Genomic DNA, 20,649 nt, shown 5'->3' on the forward strand with positions numbered 1-20,649 from the left:
CATTCAATAAAAGGTATAGGAGTTTTCAAACCATTAAAAATTTTAAACGGTGCAACATTCCCATCATTTACTAACATCCACATGCGGTAATCTATAATTTTCCAGAAATCAAACGGAATGTTATCAAAAAGTGGTGGACGAGTTATTGAATAACCCTCAGTCTCCATTTCATTTGCTAATAACACAAAATTAGCAAATGAACCCCATCTCTTATAGATAATGATTGGGTCTCTAAAATTCCAACATATCATTATGTGAAGATTTTGAAGCTTAGAGCCAAAATCTAAGCTACCTCTTTCATTCTTTTGAGTTACAAAGATCAATGAAAGAATATCCTTAATTTAGGCTTAGGATTCTAAACCTAGCTTATCTCTTTTCTTAACCTATATAGGAAGATGACCTTCTCAATTTGTAGTTCCAAAACTACACATTATACCTCTTAGTCATGACGTTTGAAGTTTCCTCGAAGCTCTAAACACATCTTTCCATGAATTGGATGGAACTTGGAACCAACTCCCTAGTTCTTTCATCTCATTTGTTGGAACACAAGGAAACAACAAATATCCTTCTCATGCACGTTGTTTTGAAATATCCAAAAGTTTCAAATATATCATTGCATGAATCATTTGAGCTTGGAACCAACTTCCAAGTTCCTTCCATCCTATTCGTTGGAGTATAAAAATTAGGGGATAATCCTTCCAAACATAGAACTCAAACCATGATTTTCTCCATTGTCTTAGCCTAAATTAAGTGAATAATAACCTCTCTTTGAACAACAAATGTCCAAAGAGTATCTTCAATTGGAAACATTTAAGTTGCATTCTAATCATTATCTCCTATGAGCCAAGACTATAAAAGAACTTGTAAACCTTCTTTCATCCTCCTAAATCCGGATTGAGAAGATGCATGCCTTTTCTTTGAGTACAGAATAGTCAAAGAAACATTCAAGAAATTTTGTTACTTTCAAGTGACATCTCCTTCTTTAAACCTCAAAGTTATTTGAAGTCTATTAGATCATTTATTAAGCCAAAGCTTAATATAAGATCTCTTGTCCCTTAACCTCAAAGTTATGGGAGAGTTTGAATCCAACGAAATTCTCTTAATGGGTAAAAATAACTCATATTTCTATATCGAATATAGGAATATTAATATCATTTCTTCCCCATTCTCCTAACCCTTGTTAGGCGAATGAACCCCTTTCTTTGGGCACCTAAAGCCCTTGTAACTCTCATGATGCTTAATGCAAATCTATGTGCCTCATTCTCATATTTGCCCAACATAAATTAGGTACATATCCTCCCTTTTTTGAACACCTAATGTTTAAAGAGTTTTCTTTCCATTAGAAACCTCTAAATTGCATTTTTTTTTCTTTTTATTTCCTGCAAGCCAAAATGATAGGAAATCTCTAAATTCTCCTTCATTTGCCTAGCCGCAAATTGGGCAAAATAAATAGATCTCTTTGAACTCCAAATATTCAAGAGAGTTTCCCAAGTTGCAACTTCTAAGTTGAATTTCCTTCATCATCTCCTATAAACTGAAATTATAGGAGATCATTCAAATTTCCTTCCACTCTCCTATACCCAAATCAGGAGAGTGTAGTACCCTTCTCTTTGAATACCAAATGTTCAAAGAGCATTCAAAAGTTTGCAACCCAAAGTTGCATCTTCTTTTCTCCTTCAACTCAAAAAAAGAATTGTAGGGATCCCCCTCATCCCACTAACCCAAGTTAGATGGGTGAATATCCCCTTCCTTGAACATTAAAATATTCAAAGAAATCTTTCCACTTTGTAACTTCCAAGTTGCATTTTATTCTCGTTTCTTCTCTACAAATCAAAACTGTAGAGAAATTCTCTCCTTTCTACAACTCAAAAGTTGTATGAAGCTCTTTTTCACTCAACCCATGTTGAGTGATTCAATTTCGTTCCAAACTAACCTATTTGTTGAACCTAAAGCAACAAATAGTTTCATCCCAAACATAGGATTCAAAGTCCTATCTTCATCTATCATTCTAAACTCAAGTTGGAAGGGTGCAACCCTCTCTTTGAACATCAAAGTATTCAAAGACATTCATGAATTTGAAACACATAAGTTGCATATTCCCCCAACTCTTCTCTAACTTCCAAGTCATAGGAGATTTCCCCTTTCTTTAGCTCTAAAATTTAAAGGGAGTTCTCCAACCTTTAGCTTAAAAGCTAAATGTTGGATTCCTACATTCTCTTCTTAGCTCCAAAACTATGTAAAATTCTTCAACATGTAGCCCAAAAGCTATATGTTGGACGCCTTTCTTAGAACCAAAATCTAAGTAATCACTTTCATTCAACCCAAATCGTGTGATATCTCCTATGAAATTTAAAATGCTAAACAAATAGATGTCATTTAGGAGTTATCCTATCTGTCAAAAAAGTTTATCATACTCTATTGGATGAATCTCACCAAGTCCTAAGTGCAACCCCTTAGGCATGTCTATCTTACACTATTAGCTAGACACTTATATTATCCAAACACTAAGAGAACTCCAAAACACCTAAAAATCAGTTAGGTTCCTTTTGATACAATGATTAATCATCTCCCACAAAAGATGTGATGTTGTATCTTAGGATTCATAAGTAACAGGCTTGCCTAGAAGTAAGCAATGGTTAATTTATGGGTTTTTCATAACCCTTCTAAATATGAAACATTTAAAAATCAAATAAAATCTTTAAGTCATAAATAACTTAAAGTGAAACCACCTTGTATAAAGATCAAATATCATCATTCCAAAATAAAACAAAACATCCTTAGTGTGACATGCCACACAAGCCTCTCACATTTATGTGCATAACCCGAGGCATGCTATGACTAGGATTTTCCTTTTTGTGTGCATATGATTGATGATTTGATGTGATTCCCTATTAGATTTTCTACGTTATGGTCACTTGCCCATAAATGGTTAATATAGAATTGTATACATATTTTTGTGCAGGTGGTCATATCCAAGAAGGGATAAAATAAATCATGATTATTATAATATTATTGCTTATATGTGCCACTTAAACCCCCCCAAGAGGCATGGCCAACTGGGTAGAAATAGGTGCTTGATACTCTAAGTGATAGGAAAATTTTGAATGTGATGTGATTATCATATAAGCTGCCTTCTAGCTCTATTTTATAGACTTGAGTCTTTTATATTTTCTATCATGTATTTTGATTAGATCTAGGATGTAAAACTTGTGGGGTTTGGACTAGAAGGAAAGGTGGATAAGGGAAAGATGTACCTCTTTGGAGGTAAAGCCCAAAGATCCCTTTGAAAGTAAAAGCTTGAAGACCCCCATAAGTAGAGTCTATAATATATTAATTGGGTTATATAATAGCAGACAACTAAGCATTTAAAACTATTTGTAATAATTTGGACATTATTTATACTTCTATTTTGGTTGATTTACAAGTATGTTTTGATTGTTTTCCTGATTGCTCAATAGAAAAGCATGCCTTTTCTTAGGTTTCTTCTCTTGTTTCTTTGGGTGTGGCCTGAACTTTGGTGCGATAGGCTCTTAGGATAAAATAAGCTTTCTACTCATTAAAATATAATCAATCTAAAAATTAATTTAGGCTCCATGATTTTCTAATAAAAAAATGCGCATGTCTCCCTTTCAAGGAGCAAAGTTTTCCAAATTTAAAACAATCATGCATAACCCCCAAAAGTGTCTGATGTAGAAAAGCCCTCACTTAAGGACTAGATAACAAAAAATCTACATTTGTGAGTTTGCATTCTATTTGCCTTACATAGATATACATCTTGGCCTTAAAGCCAAGTTATAAGCCCTAATTCTTAAACAAAAATAGCCTTCCCACTCTTAATATGCATTGAGACCAAAATATATTGTTTTAAAAGTGATTAGAAGGGTCTAGCTGGTAGTCCTTTTCGTGCAGGATAATAAATCCAAAGGTCGGGTAGGCTATGCATCATATGAGGTATAACTTATAAGTCCTTTTGCATTTTGTTAGACTTATATTTGAGGCGCTACCTCTCGGTAGTCCTCACCTTAGTTTCAAGATCCAAGATAAATAATTGATTTAAATCATTTTATAAGTCCTCACCTTTCGGGCAATTCCTCCAACATACACTATTGAAATGTAAGCCCCAAACATCTAATAAAAATGTCAACTTAAACATAAATTAGATTTCAAAAATATAAAGCCCAACATAGGATAGTCCTAGCACCACTGAGATTTCTCATAATTAAGTGCTCCAACTTCACCTTCTTTTGCTCTCATTCTAAAATCAAATTTTGAGTTAATCATTTTACCCCATGAAATTCCTAAAGGTCAAAACCTTTAAATAAGACTTTCATGGATATTCAAAAATCAAACTTTAACCAATATTTGAATTACTCTTAAAATAAAAAAAACCACTAGTTTAATAAAAAAATTTCTCAAGCACAAAAGCTTGAGATGTAATTAATCATAGGGGCTTGCCTCTATGGGACGTCTGTACCCAGAAGAAATATTTAAACACCATTCAACCAAACATCAAATGGGGGAATCTCTATTAAATTATAAATTTTATCATTGAGTCCATAAGGAAATGATATTTTTACTCTTCGGGGTAGTAGATAATCATTCTTATGCCGTACTGAATCATAAAGTATGCAATACATTTGAGGATAACAAATTCTCCAACAGATTTTCTAGCAACTCCGCTGGGGAGGATGTATCTTTTCATCTAAATTAGTGGGTTTCAATTAGTCATCCTAAATATTGGCTAAATAGCATTTACAAAATAATTTTTTGTATTGTATGCCTCTCCCATTTTTAAATGTTGGGTTGGGTGATGTAAATACAAGAAAATGCATTTCAGGATGAACTTTTCAAATCATTTTAAAAAAAAACTATAAAGATGAACTTTGGTTTTCCAAATCAGGTAGTTTCAAAAAAAATTACATTCTCAAATATCTAACTTCAAAATCTTCTCTTCACCATTGTGGTTGTATAAATCTACAACCAAACAATGTCAAATGTTATGGCATTCCAAAATAAAATAAATTCATTCATTGTTAGTTAAATTTGGTTCACAGTTCTGGGCGGTCAGAGATTCTAGTCAGTGATCAGGAAACCCAGAAAAGTGTTATGATTGGTTGGTGTTATATTGATTGGATTCAAAGAGATACAACAAAAAGATTGATATAAGGAATTTTGAATTCAAGAGAACTTTTCAGATTAAGTTATCTGAGGATTTAGTGAGTCAGAAATGGAAGGAATATTGATTTTTAAATTTGGTGATCACTTGTAGTTATCTTTTGATCAGTCTCGCTTTGCTCCTAGGGACATGATCAAGTTTGGGCAAGATTTTGAGGACATGAAGGTTCTTTTCCAAAGTCCTACACCTTCTAAGGCAAGAACATTGGAAAATCAAACTTCATCTAGAAATAAGGTTTTGAAAATACATTTATATGCTAGGGAGAGGTCACCTACTCATAGTAGTAGGAAGAGGGTGGCTAAGTTGTCTCCAAAAGCTTTAACCTCTCAACCTTCTGTTTTCAATAGGTTTACCTTCCCTAAGATTTTGAAGTCAGATGTGAGATAGACAGCATTGACTCCACTATTGCCAAAAAAAGAAATTTATTGAGAAGGAACATAAACCAGTTTTGCCTTTAGTAGTTATCTCAAATGTTCCAGAGCCTGAGGGTCCTTTTCAGTACAATTAATATGAAGAAGGGGGACAGTTCTACCTATGTCCTAACTAGAATACAGAAAAGGAACAAGTATAGGAGATAGAAAAAGAGCATGGAAAAGGATGAGCAAGCTGAGTTGGATGCTAAGATGATTGACCTCTCCTCTTGCTAAGGGGGAGTAGGTTCTACCCTTTTTCTGTGTCTAAGGGTGAGGAAGATATTAGAAAGATAGTTGCATCGCTCCATAGGCCCCCACTTAGGGTTTGTGAAAGTACTCCTGAGGAGAGAAAAAAGAAGTGGGAGAGAAATATAAGGAGGATCTTTAAAAGGGTAGCTGATCAACTTTTCACTACAAAAGAGGCAGTAATTAAGGCTATGAAAAATATAATCACCATAGATTTTGCTAAGTTACCTCTAAAAGAGGATAGAGATCCTGAAGATAGCAGGTTGATTGTACAATCAACCCAGAGAAATAGTCGTAGATTTTCTAGGTAGCCAAATATGTCAGCTTTGACAGATGGATATGGTTCTGGGCCTCATCAGGGTAGATCAGTTAATGAGTAGATTACTCAGAACCACCACCTGAGATCCATTACAGACAAAAGTGTTGTGAATTTGTTTTTAAGGGAATATAAATTTGATGATAATAATTACTTCTGTTTCTCTATGACTACCTTGCCTACTCACATTTCAAGTTCACAAGATCAAACTATAATTTGAACCAGCTCAAGATTAGGTAGACTAGGTCTGAGTTAGTTTGTAAACTTGTTATTTTCTTGATTCTATTATAAACGATCTGGTTCCTGATGCTAAGTAACCTTGCACATATATACTTGGGGAAAATTTCTGACTATTTTTAAAGTTCTTTATTTTTTGTCACATTGTCCGAGACGATTAGTTAAAAATAGAAACCCTAAATTAGGGCATTTTGGTTAAGGCAGTTGTCATTAAGCTCATCATCCTGGATGATAGTTATATTGGCCGGGATGATAGGCTCAAATTAGAAAGAATCAGCTGCCAGATTTATTTAGGAAGCTTTTATTTTTGGACATCGCCCAGGACATTATCCTGGATGATGCAACACAATTATGCCTAAATTAATCTGATTATTAAAAAAAGTAATTAAGGTTTGATTGTTAAATTATATCATCCTAGATGATTGCTGGATCACCCGGAACGATCAGTTCAAAAAACCTTATTTGTTCCTGGACGATCAACATCGACCAGCTTCTATTCAGAGCGATGCTCTAGATGATTTGGATGGATTTGAACTAATCATTCAGGATGATTAAGAGGTTGGCCTGGACGATCAAGCTTTTTTTACATCATCCAAACATCCATTCAGTGTAATTATCTGGACGATACTAAATGATTTTTACTAATTGTACAGGATGATATCCTATGGGCCTAGACGATATGAATAAAATCCTTCTGATTGTCCTAAATATTCCTGACTGATTGAGCTTAATTTATACTGATCGTACAAGATGATATTTATATGATCCTGGATAATAAAGTTAGTTTGTTACAATTAAGAGCTATTCTGAAGCTCTTCTATTTAAGACCTATTGCTCCTTTAAAGAGAGTGTCTTTTACTGCTGTTCTCACCTGAGAAAACCAAGAGGAGAGGGAGAGCAAGGGAGAGAGAGAGAGAGGATCTTGTGAAGGGTTTCAGAAAGGTTGCTCTAAGAAAGGATTTGTCATCATCTTCTCTAGTCATCGTCCTTAGTTCCTTGGGGGTTCTAGAGAGGTATACTTCAGTATCTGATCAAGGTTCTCTGTTTGCTTCAGGAGGAAGCAAAAGAAGTTCGGTTCTCTGCCTGCTTCTAGAGGAAGTAAAAGGAGTTGGGTTATTTGCCTCACTTGGGTTGGTGGAAAGGAGGTTTATAAAGGCTTCTCCACCTTACTGTGGGAGTAAAAAAGGAGAAGCACTAAGTTTAGTGCAATACTCGGAGTTGCGCCTCCAGGGACTAGACTAAGGTCGTATTTACCAAACCACTATAAATTTTTTTATTTTTTATTATTGCTTCTACATTTAATTTCTACACTTTGATTTTTATCGTGAATCTTAATTTTTTTATAAGATTATGTTTTGATCGAAAGATTTTTTAAAATACCAATTCACCCCCCCTCTTGGTTAGCCTTGGGACTGATTCATTAGGGCTTAACAACCCCATCGAATTTTAAAGTGCCATCAGAGCACTTTCAAGTGGTATCAAAGTGGGATTCATCAAATTTAATTTTTGAAACTTTTTGAATTTTGATTGATGGCTAACTTTGGTAATCATAATATAATAAAAGGATATTCTATTACATGACCACCTTTGTTTGACGATAATCCTTTTGATTTTTGAAAAACTTGCATGTCTATATTTTTATAATCACTTTATTATCATATGTGGATACGTGTTAAAGAAGATTATACACCTCCTTCTCATAAAATTAATGACATTAAAACTGATATTTCTTTTACCGAATGGAATTTTGATGAAAGAGATTTAGAACAACTAAATGTAAAATGCTTGAACTATTTTTTCTGTGCTTTGAAATCTGAAGATTATATGTGTGTTTTAACTTGTGCAATTGGTAATGAAATTTGGGATAGATTATGTGTAACTTATGAAGGAACCAATGAAGTTAAATAATCTAGGTTGAATATTTTATTGCATCACTATGAACTTTTTCATATGAAATCTTCTTGAATCAATTTCTGTTATACTATGTTTACTCAAATTGTCTCCTTATTGCATGCTTTAAGAAGAGAGCTAACTAATTATGAAAGAGTAAATAAAATTTTGAGATGCTTGCCATCTTATTTTGATGTTAAGATCACTACAATTACTGAATCTAAAGATTTAAATACTTATTCTATTGATAATTTACTTAGATCACTCATTGCTTACGAGCAAGGGGTGAATCAAAGAAATCTTGATGCAGGTGAGAAAAAGAAAGAGAAAACTATGGCACTGAAGGCAACCAACACAGACACTGATTCTTCCCGTGGTGCCACGAAGGGCGTTATCCACCACTTGCTCATCTAATTCTAAGAAACGGAAGAATCATAACCTAAATGAAAAGAAAACTGTGTTACAACCCTGTTTTTGAATTATGATTTTGATAATAGAAAATAAATATTGTTTCACTACGACTGCCTTTATTACTGACATTTACAGGATTCAAAGATCAGACCGAAATCGGAATAAACTCAAGACTAGGTAGATTAAGGTTGAGTCAGTCTGTAATTTTTCTTTTTCTTTCTTGAGTCAATTGTAATTTTTTGAAGTGACTAATGTTATGTAACCCTACACACACACTTGAGAGTTTTAGAATCTCTATTTTTACTCACATCGGCCAGGACGATATTATTATCGGTCTAGACAATTAAGCTCAAAATAGAAACTCTAATCAAGATTTCTTATTAAGGCAGCCATCATTAACTGATCGGCCTGTATGATATTTATATCGGCCCGGACGATATGCTCAATACAGAAAGAAATTGCCATCATGATCTATTTTGGTATTCTGTATTGATGATTTATTATCGGCTTGGATGATATTATATAATTATGCCTAAATTGATCCGATAATCATGGGAGTAATTAAGGATGAATTATATGATCACATCATCCTAGACGATCGAAATATCAGCCTGGACAATACATTCAAAAACCCTTGGTTGGTCCTGGATGATAAATATCGGCCAGTACAAATTCAGGGTGATGCTCTAGACGATTTTCCTCTGAACTGATCTAATCGTCCGGGTCGATTGTGAGATCGGCCTAAACGATCAAGCCAAGTTTCAATCGTCCAGATCATCTTCAGGGCAATGCTCTAGATGAAGTGTCTCTAATTTGAACTGATCAGCCGGGATGATCAAGAGATAGTCCGGGACGATCAAGCAAATTTTTAATCATCCCGTTTACATTCAGGGCAATGCTTTTGTCGATCTTATGAGATTTTTACTTATCGGCCAGGATGATTTCCATTTCGTCCTGGTCGATAAAGTCGGCAACTTGCAGTTAATGAGCTCCTTTGAAGCTCTTATATTTAAGAGCTCTTGTTCAACATTTTTTAACATCCTTGGCTGCTGTCTTGACCTGAGAAAATCTAAAGGAGAGAGAAAGAGGGGGAGAGAGAGAGAGAGAGAGAGAGAGAGAGAGAGAGGATTTTGTGAGGGGGTTCACAAAAATTGCTCCAAGAATTATTTCACTTCTTCTTCCCTAGAGTCTCTTATCCTTGGAAGGGTTGAGAGAGGTAAGTTTTAGCAAGTGACCATGGTTCTTTGCCTGATTCAGGAAGAAGCAAAAGGAGTTGGGTTCTCTGCCTTGCCGGGTGTGGCAAAAAGGAGGTGTTTTGTAAAGGCTTCTCTGCCAAGCTTTGGGGGCTAAAGGAGAGTCACGTTGTTAGTGCAATACTCGGAGGGCGCCTTCGGGGAGTTGACGTAGGTCAAGTTGACCGAACCACTATAAACCCTTATATTCTTTTTTACTGCTTCCACACTTTAATTTTCTGCACTTATTTTTTGGTGGTGACTTTGGTTTTTGATATTTGTTCTTGGTTTTAAAGATTTTTTTTTTTAAAATACCAATTCACTACCTCTCTTGGTTAGCCTCGGGACTAGTTCATATGGCCTAACATCCCTAATGAACTTTCATAAAAATGAAGTTTGAAAACTTTTTGAATTTTGATCCATGGCTAACTTTGGGAATCGTAGTACAACTGAAGGATATTTTATTACACGACCTCTCTTGTTTGACAAACTTCCTTTTGATTTTTGAAAACTCGCATGGCTACTTTTTTGCAATCAACGAATTATCATATGTGGATGCTTATTAAAGGAGGATATTCTCCACCTACTCATGAAGTTAACGGAATTAAAACTAAAGTTGCTTTTACTGAATGGACTACCGATGAAAGAGATTTAGCTCAATTGAACGCGAAGTTTTTGAACTGTTTTTTCTATGATTAAAAGTCTGAGGATTACATGCATGTTTCTACCTGCTCTACTGGAAAAGATATTTGGGATAAGTTATGTATTACTTATGAAGGAACCAATGTAGTGAAACAATCTCGTTTAAATATTCTCTTGTATGACTACAAACTTTTTCATAAGAAACCTTCTGAATTAATTTTTGATATGTATACACGGTTTACTAAAATTATAACTTCTTTGCATGCCCTAGGAAGAGAACTTTCAAACTATGAAAAAGTAAACAAAATCTTAAGATGCTTACCTTCCTCTCTTGATGCTAAAATTACTACTATAACTGAATCTAAGAATTTAAACACCTATTCGATTGATAACTTACTTGGCTCACTTATTGCTTACGAGCAAGGGGTGAATCAAAGAAATTTTGATGCAGGTGAGAAAAAGAAAGAGAAAACAATGGCACTGAAGGCACACAAATCGGACTCTGACTCTTTTGGGTCTGAAAGTGATGACTTTACCTTAATCACAAGGCAATTCAAAAACTTTCTAAGGAAGAAACACAAGCATCATCAAAGTTAGAGAAAATGTAAGGATAATAAATATTCTAAAAGATATTCTAATATTGTTTGCTTTGAATGTGTGAAGCCTGGACATGTCAGAGTAGATTGTTCTACACTTCAAGATCACACAAGTAAAGAAAAGGGTGAGGAAAACCCCAAGCTCAGGATGGATAAAAAGAGACTTCAAATTGCATTTTGGGCAAATTCTGCAACTGATACATCGGAGATAGAACCTGAAGATGAAACAACAAACTTGTGCTGAACGGCAGAAGATCATCTTGATTAAAGTGATGAAGAAGAGGTATGTAAACCAACTTATGATCAAATGTTTGAAATTTGTGAGAAAAATTCATGCAACATACAAAAAACTTAAGAAAACTCATGCTAGTTCGAAGTTGGAACTTTTAAATTTATAAAAAGAGCATGAAATTATTCTCAAAGATCATTCTATGATTGATTCAAAACACATGACTCTACTTGATAATTTTGATGATTTAAACAAAAAGCATTCAGTATTAATTGATGAGCATGATGCATTAAAAGTTTCATACACCTCACTCAAATTTGATTTAAAGAAATCTAAAGAGATAGAGCGCAACTTGAGGATTGATAATAATGCTTTAGAAAATACCAACTTGAGGCTTAAAGATGAATTAGACTCAATCAAGAGAAATTGGATGACACCTACTTTTGATCCAAAGCCAAGACCTAGGAAGAGGATTACCATCCAAACCATTTAGGAAATCCTTTTTCTGGTGTTAGATGCTTTTCATGTGGCATGCTAGGCACATCTCACACACTTGTACTATTCACCGTAGTACACATTGGGTATGGAGATCAAAATTGCATAATTCACACCATAGCACACATGCATTACATTCTACCTTTCATGAGAAGGGATCCAAACCTATTTGAGTTCCTAAATCTGACAGTTATTAATTCTTACAGGATTGCTCTCACCAAAGACCTCGTGAGAGCATAAGATACTTGGACAAATGGAGGCTCGCAGCTCATAACTACTTAAGCTTGCTGCTTAACAAATTCTTGAATTGCATTTTTATTATTGTTATGTTTTATTTTTGTGATAGTTTTTTTTAGTTGTTCTAGTCATTTTTACTTTTGCTTTCTTTATGATGATTTTTCCTTGTTCTTAAACTTTGGAGATTTATGGCCAATGATTAGGATTTCTAAATCATTTAAAGGGAGAGAACACCGTTGATGGTTTCCCTCCCTCTAACCTCTATTGGTGATATAGTTTTCTTTTCTAAACAAAAAGTCTATCTCATTTTAACAAATGGTTCTTGAAATTAAGATCCTTTTTATCCTACTACAATAGTCTATCTTATATATATGATCCAAAGTTCTTATATATCTTTCAAGTTAAATGAAATCTTGCCGTTGTACTTATCATATGATTTTGATTTTCATTTTTTGGCTTGTTCTTCCCTATGTTAAAAAGAGAGCTCATTTTCTCTAATATCTAGAAGATATAATCACAACAAAGAACCTTTTTAAGGATTTCTTAAAGAGTTTTTAGCTTACAAAAAAAAAAAATAAAAAAAAAAATTGGCCAATGATGCCAAATTGAAAAGAAAAGTATATACACGAAAGTGTATCAAAAATCAAAATATTCTCAAAGAGCCAATCAAAGTGACAAGAGGCATAAAATGAGCCCACTAAATGTAAGCTATCATCTCTTTTTAAAACTTTTAAAACTTAGAAGGACTCATGGGTTATTTGATGTTTTCAAAGGCTTGATTCCAAATTCCATGATAGAGACAAATTACTTTGGCATACTATTTTATAAGATATTTTATTTATAACGAAGTTGTGAACAGATCTTCTTTTTATCTAATTTATTCTGAGTTAGACATCTTATTTTCAAAAGATAATTTTTATCCTGAAAGAAGCCGAGTTAGGGTAAACAGGATTGGATTTTTTATCATTTTCAGATTGTGACATTATTAACTCATTGATCTTTCAAATCTTTAAAATTTAATTATTTGGGAAACTTGTCATATGCTTGCTTTGCTAAAAACAAAAAAAAAATGGAAAAATTAAAAACCAAAATTTTGTTCTCTTTTCATATCTATTTTTGTTTTTTTTAGTTTGTATTTATTTTTGTTTGGGGTTTTCTCTGATCATCTCCATCTTTCCTTGGTTTTCAAATTTTTATCACATCGTCCTGGCCAATACATCTATCATCCTGGACGATATGATAATTTCTCTTCAAAATTTCATCTGCTGAACTTTTTTGAGCCTTCAGTAACGCATCGTCCCGGATAATACATTGAGCCTTCAAAATTTTGTTCTCGCATGAAGATTGGGATAATCCCGTACGATCTTCATGTGAGAACAAAATAGAGGCTTTCGTCATTGTATGAAGATGAGATCATCCCGTACAATCTTTATGCGAGAACAAAATAGAGGCGTTTGTCCCTGTACAAAGACTGAGATCATCCCTTACGATCTTCATGTTACAATAAAATAGAGGAGTTTGCCCTGTATGAAGACTGAGATCATCCTGTACGATCTTTGTGTGAGAACAAAATAGAGGTGTTCATCCTTGTATGAAAATTGAGATCGTCTCGTATGATCTATACTTAGAAAAAATATTTTCATTTATATTCGTTCAACTGCTCGTTGGAGAAAATAACTGACCAGATCATCCCGTATGAAGTGATAACGTACAGTATGATCAGTTTTAAAAATATGAATTTTAAACTATCCCCGGTCTTTGTGTGCTCAGTTACTCAATTACAATCACACTCTATTAGACTCAATAAAATGGAAAATATATACTTTAATTACAATAAACTCTAAACTGATATTGATTTAAATTATTCAATTATTCGGAGTATGATTTCTCTGAATTATTAGTACACACAAGACCAAAATAATTCTTCCAAAATATGTTAGGAGAAATAATAATCAAATCAATAATACTTGGAATAATAAAAAACATACAAGTTATAAGAATATCAAACATGCAAAACTAAGAAGCAACTATCTCAACATAAAGTAGTATGATGCCACGAAGGGCATTATAAATGCCAAGCAGATGTAATCCTACTGAAAGGAAGAATCCTAACCTAAAGGAAAAAAAAATTGGATTAAACTAGGATGGTTCCACAAACGACGTTATCCACCACTCGCACATCTAATCTAAAGGAAAGGAAGAATCCTAACCTAAAAGATAAGAATCTAGATTAAAACTAAGATTGTGCCACAAAGGGTATTATCCATATTTGAACTTTTAATCCTAAGGAAAGATAAAATCCTAACCAAAAGGAATTAAAAACTGGATTAAACTAGGATGGTGCCATGAAAGGCATTATCAATCGCTTGAACTTCTAATCTTATGGAAAGGAAGAATCTTAACAAAAAGGAAAAAAAAAACTTCATTAAACTATGATGGTTCCATAAAGGGCATTATCTGCCACTAGCATGTCATATCTTAAGTAAAGGAAGAATTCTAACCTAAAGCAAATTAAAATTGGATTAAACCAGGATGGTGCCATGGAGTGTGTTGTCCTCCTCCAGCGCATGTAATCCGGAAGAAAGGAAGAATCCTAACCTAAAGGAAAATAAAATATGATTAAACTGGAATGGTGTCACGAATGACATTATCCACCACTTACACGTCTAATCCTAAGGAAAGGAAAAATGCTAACCTAAAGGAAAAGAAAACTTAATTAAACAAAGATGGGGCAATGAAGGGCGTTATTCACCCCTAGAATGTCTAATTCTAAAGAAAGAATGAATGTTTACCCAAAAAAAAAAACTAAATTAAACTAGGATGATGTCATGAATGATAAGGTACACCACTAGTATGTCGAATCCTAAGGAAATAAAGAATACTAACATAAAAGAAAAAAAATTGAATTAAATTAGGATGGTGCCATGAAGGGTGTTGTCCATCTCTAACACTTTTAATCCTACAGAAAGGAAGAATCCTAACCTACAGAATAAGAAAATTGGATTAAACTAGGATGGTGCCATGAAGGGCATTATCCACCACTAAAATGTCTAATCTTAAAGAATAAAAAAATCTTAACCTAAAAGAAAAGAAAACTGGATTAAACTAGTATTGTTTCATAAAGGGCATTGTACATAAGTAGCACATGTAATCCTAAAAAAAGGAAGAATCCTAATGTAAGGGAAAAAATTTTTTTGGATTAAATTAGGATGGTGCCACAAAGATCATTGTCCACCTTTAGCACGTCTAATCCTAAGGAAATAAAGAATCTTAACCTAAAGGAAAATATAATTGGAATAAAGCTAGGATCGTGCCATGAAGATAGTTATCTATCACTATAACTTTTAACACTAAATAAAGGAAAAAACCTAACCTAAAGGGAAAAAAATGGATTAAATTAGGATAGTGCCATGATGCACATTATCCAACCCTAGCTCATTTAATCCTAAGTAAGAATCCTAACCTAGAGGAAAAAAAAACTAGATTAAACAAGGATGTTGCCATGAAGGGCATTATCAACCACTAACATGTCTAATCCTAAGAAAAGGAAGAATCCTATCCTAAATGAAAAGAAAACTAAATTAAACTGTGTGGTGTCACGAAGGGCATTGTATGAACCTAAAGGAAATTCAAACTAGATTAAACTAGGATGATACCACGAAGGGCATGGTACATCGCTAGCACATCTAATCCTATGGAAGAATCCTAATATAAAGGAAAAGAAAACAGGATTAAACTACACAGAGAACTGGATCTCCTTGGCAGATCTTCTTCATAAGAAATTGAGAAGGAAGAGAGAAAAGAGTGAAGTAATCAGAAATCATAAGTTGAGACTCTTACCTTTATGTACCAAGTGAAACCTTCACGCTCCAGTAGTAAGAATATTCCTTCAAACACTCTCTCACACTCTCTCCTTGACTTTCCTTTTAGTGGGCATGAAGATCAGTAGGCAAAAAGATTAAGTGACAGTTTATATAGGACTTTATATAGGAAAGACACAAAAAACTGTCCAAAAACTGCTAAAATTCAAGTCTGTCAGCAATGGATCGTCCCGTACGATCGTGGATCATCCCGGACGATGTTACTTAATTCAGTTGGAAATGAAGCCAATGTATATTGGGACGAAATGACTTCGTACACGTTAATCATCCTGTACAAACAAGGTTCGTCCGGTATGAACAGTTATACCGTAGGTCAGTTCCGAAAACTATAAGAAGTTGACAAATTTTTAAGAATCGGTGCGCTTCATCCTGGGATGTATATGAGTTCATCCGGACAAAATTTTTACAGAGGACATTTCATTCTGGAAAAAATATGGATTTTGTCTGAACAAAAATATTCTAGAGGACATTTCATCCTGGGACGAATTGGAGTTCGTCTGGACGAAAATTTTCCATAGAGCATTTTGTCCTGGCACGAATATGAATTTTGTTTGAACAAAAACTTTCCAGACCCCATTTCTTACTAGGACAAATAGGAAATTTGCCCTAGACGATCAGGACTTAGAAAAGTTTTCTTTGCTTCCTGTTCGTTCTATTGCTCTTTCGAGGAGATAACTGACTTGATTGTCTCGTACGAACTGTGTTCGAACCATATGATCACTATAAATTTTTAAAGATCTCCTTAAGTGTGTTTGTGTACTTATTTACACAATTATAATCACTCCCTCTCAAACTCAATTCAAAGAAAAATACAAGCTTCAAATTACAAACTATCTCATGCTGAATTTGATTTGAAGTCTTCATTAAACTGGAGTTCGAATTTCCTGAAATGTTAGTCCACACAAGAGCAAAAACAAATCTTTCAAAAAGTTTTAGGAGATAATAAAACGTAAAACAATAATATTTGAAATCATCAAAACTATACAAGTTGCAAGAATGTAAAGCATGCAAATAGCAACTCTCTTAACAATCTTCCTCTTTTTTTATGATGGCAAAACAATTATTGTTTGTATAATTTTCAAATTTTAAGAATCTCCTTAAGCTCTCCCTGAATTGATGAACATTTAAAAATAAGGAGGCTTTGCACAACAATTTTATCTCTCCCCCTTTTTTTAATTTTAAAATCTAATAAAATTAATACGAAACAAAAATACGATACGAACAAGGATACGAAAAGATATGAGTTACGAAAAGATACGAACAAACAATATTTTCTCTCTCTTTTTTTTTTTAATTTTAAAATGTAACAAAATTAATACGAACAAGGATACGAAAAGATATGAGTTAAGAAAAGATACAAACAAATAATATTTTCTCCCTCTTTTTGACAACAGCAAAAAGAGAAGAAGAAAAAGACCAGAAATGTAAGCAGACAAATGTATTCCTGTGATAATTGATCTTTAAAAGTGATTGAATTAAGTTTTGCAAATAAAATCAAATCATTAGGCAAATTAATATGATTCATAAGATTTAAGAAGTGATATAACATTGATAATTAAAAGTACATATCAAAAACATGAATCAATTTAGACATTAAGATAAAGAATATCATTGTATAAAAGATGAATATAAAATTTGTATATTTCAAATTCCAATACAAAATATAAATGTATAGAAGATCAATTTGAATTAAGAGATCAAAAGATTGTGGAAAGAAATAATTACCACTTGTGGCACTTTGCACATTTTTTTCAAATTTGTGGCTCATTTTTGTGCATCTTTTCACTTGTGGGCTTATTTTGTGTCTCTTTTTCAAATGTATAAAAATTAAAAGGAATGCGCAAAGGTTCGCAATTTGAATTAAATTTAAGTTTTGCTTATTTTGTGTCTCTTTTTCAAATTACGAACCTTTATAAGTTTTGCTCACCATGATCACAACATCAAGTTATAAGCAAAACTTAAATTTAGAAAAATTAGATTTTTTTAATGAATTCAATTTTAAGTTACACTTCAAGTTATAGCACTTTTAAGATAAAAATTTTTAAAGATTGTCATATTGGCTACACACATTTCAAAACAAGATTAAAGCCAAAATAAGATAACTTATATTGATATCAAAATAAAGGATATTACAATCTAATCAAATGATATCAATATGATATAGAACTCAAATTCTAAAAACATCAAATGAAAATCAACACAACTAAAACAAAATATATAACAATCTAACACATCACAATACTAACACATCAACTAAAGAAAAACAAAAACATAATCAAGTACATGAAATCACACTAAAAGTCCTTGATCTGGAGGAGGAGGAGGTGGTGCAGCACCGAAGATGTTAAAATAAGTTCTTATCATAAGCATGTTGGTACTAATATCATTCATCTGTGCCCTCATAAATCCCATGTCTTGAGTGTACTGTACATCCTGCTGCTGCATATGAGCTTCAATTTGATCAAACCTTTGATCAAAGTGAGTCTCTAAATGGTCAAATCTTTGAACCAAATCCTGATAATTTGGTTCATTAGTAGGTGCAGGTGTAGCTTCATGTTCTTCCTCAATATCACTAATGGCATGTGTTTTACTTGGTTCATCTTTATTAAAGATTGCTCTAAATGATCCGTCGTTGTGGTAGAGCGGTTCTTCAAAATCTTAGTCTAGATGAACTAAATTGTACTTCTTATCTAGAATGTAAGCCACTAAATATCCTAAGGCAATGTTCTTCTCTCTTTTATGTGTAAGATGACCAATTTCAGAAAGTCTATAAAGATAGGCAAGAATTAGTTGGGCTTCATCTATTGGTTGGTCAGTCATAATCAAGTAAGTTACCATAGAAAGAAGAAGAGTAATGTTGATTCTATCACCAGCTTTAGGAATTATATAAGTTCTAAGAACATGCTGGATGATACGAGCATTATGAACGAGACTAGATACTTTAGGCATACACTCATTAAAAATGACTCCTCTAATCACTGTATTAATTTCAAACCATTCAAATTCAGAAGTGGTGGTCAAGGTATGTGCTCTAGTTCCCTTAGTTCTTAAGTTTAATAAGATTCCTAGGTCAGCCTTGGTGATTTCAACTTTTTTCTTAAGGACATAGAAATAGATTACAGAATGGTCAGGGTTGAAAGACATGTTTGCCTGGAAATAGTGAAAGGTTTCTTTGTTGTAGAGATAAACTAGTGTGAGGATGAAACCAAACTGAGTGGAGGCAAACAGTGGCTAACCAAGGGGGGGGGGGGTGAATTGGTAGGGGGGTGTGAATTGGTAATTAAAACTTTTACCCTCTTTTAAACTTTAAAACTGAGAATTTTATAAAAAAAAATTTCAGCCACAAGTTAGAAATAGTAAAACAAAAATAAAGTAGCAAAAAAATAAAAGACACGAGATTTATAGTGGTTCGGTCAAACACGACCTACATCCACTCCCCGGAGGCACCCTCCGAGTATAGTAACTCTCCTTTTGCACCCACAGCAAGGCAGAGAAGCCTTTACAAAACTCTCTTCCACCACTACCCAGTGCGGCAGAGAACCGTCATCCTTTTACACTCTTCTCAATGTTGGTAAAGAACCGTCCATCCTTTCACACTGTCCTGATGTACGCAAAGAACCCTTTATCTTTTCACACTCTCCTAGTGTGGGCAGAACCCTTCGTCCTTTCACACTCTCCTAGTGTGGGCAGAGAAACCTTCATCTGTTCACACTCTCCAAGTGTCGGCAGAGAACCAGATCTCCTTGACAGATCTTCTTCAATAGAAATCTAGAAGAAAGAGAGAAAAGAGTGAAGTAATTAAAAATCACAAGTTGAGACTCTTACCTTTGAGTACCAAGTTAAACATTCACGCTCCAGTAGTAAGAATCCTCCTTCAAACACTCTCTCACACTCTCTCCTTGACTTTCCTTTTAGTAGGCACGAAGATTAATAGGCAAAAAGATTAAGTGGAAGTTTATATTGGTCTTTATATTAGAAAGACACAAAAAAACCGTCCAAAAACTACTAAAATTCTAGTTTGTCAGCAGTGCATCATCTCGGACTATGTTACTTAATTCAGTTGGAAATAAACCCAATGTATATTGGTACGAACTAACTTTGTACACGTTAATCATCTCGTACTAACAAGGTTCATCTGGTACAAACATTTATACCATAGGTTGGTTCCAAAAACTGCAGGAAGTTGCCAAATTTTTAAGAGTCGGTGTGTTTCATCCTGGGACGAATATGAGTGCATCTGGATGAAATTTTTATAGAGGACATTTTGTTCTGGCATAAATATGGATTTCGTCTGAACCAAAATTTTCCAGAGGACATTTCATCCTGGGATGAATTGGAGTTCGTCTGGATGAAAATTTTTCAGAGAGCATTACATCCTAGCATTAATATGAATTTTGTCTGAACAAAAATTTTCCAGACCCCATTTCGTATTGGGACAAATAGGAAATTCATCCTGGATGATCAGGACTTAGAAACATTTTCTTCGCTTCGTGTTCATTCCATTGCTCTTCCAATGAGATAACTAACTTGATCGTCCCGTACAAACTGTGTTCATCCCGTATGATCAGTATAAATTTTTAAATATCTCCTCAACTGTGTGTGTGCTTATTTAGAAAATTACAATCACTCCCTCTCAAACTCAATTCAA

The sequence above is a fragment of the Dendrobium catenatum genome, unplaced genomic scaffold, assembly GCF_001605985.2.
Source record: "Dendrobium catenatum unplaced genomic scaffold, ASM160598v2 fragScaff_scaffold_1148, whole genome shotgun sequence".
Lineage (NCBI taxonomy): Eukaryota > Viridiplantae > Streptophyta > Magnoliopsida > Asparagales > Orchidaceae > Dendrobium > Dendrobium catenatum.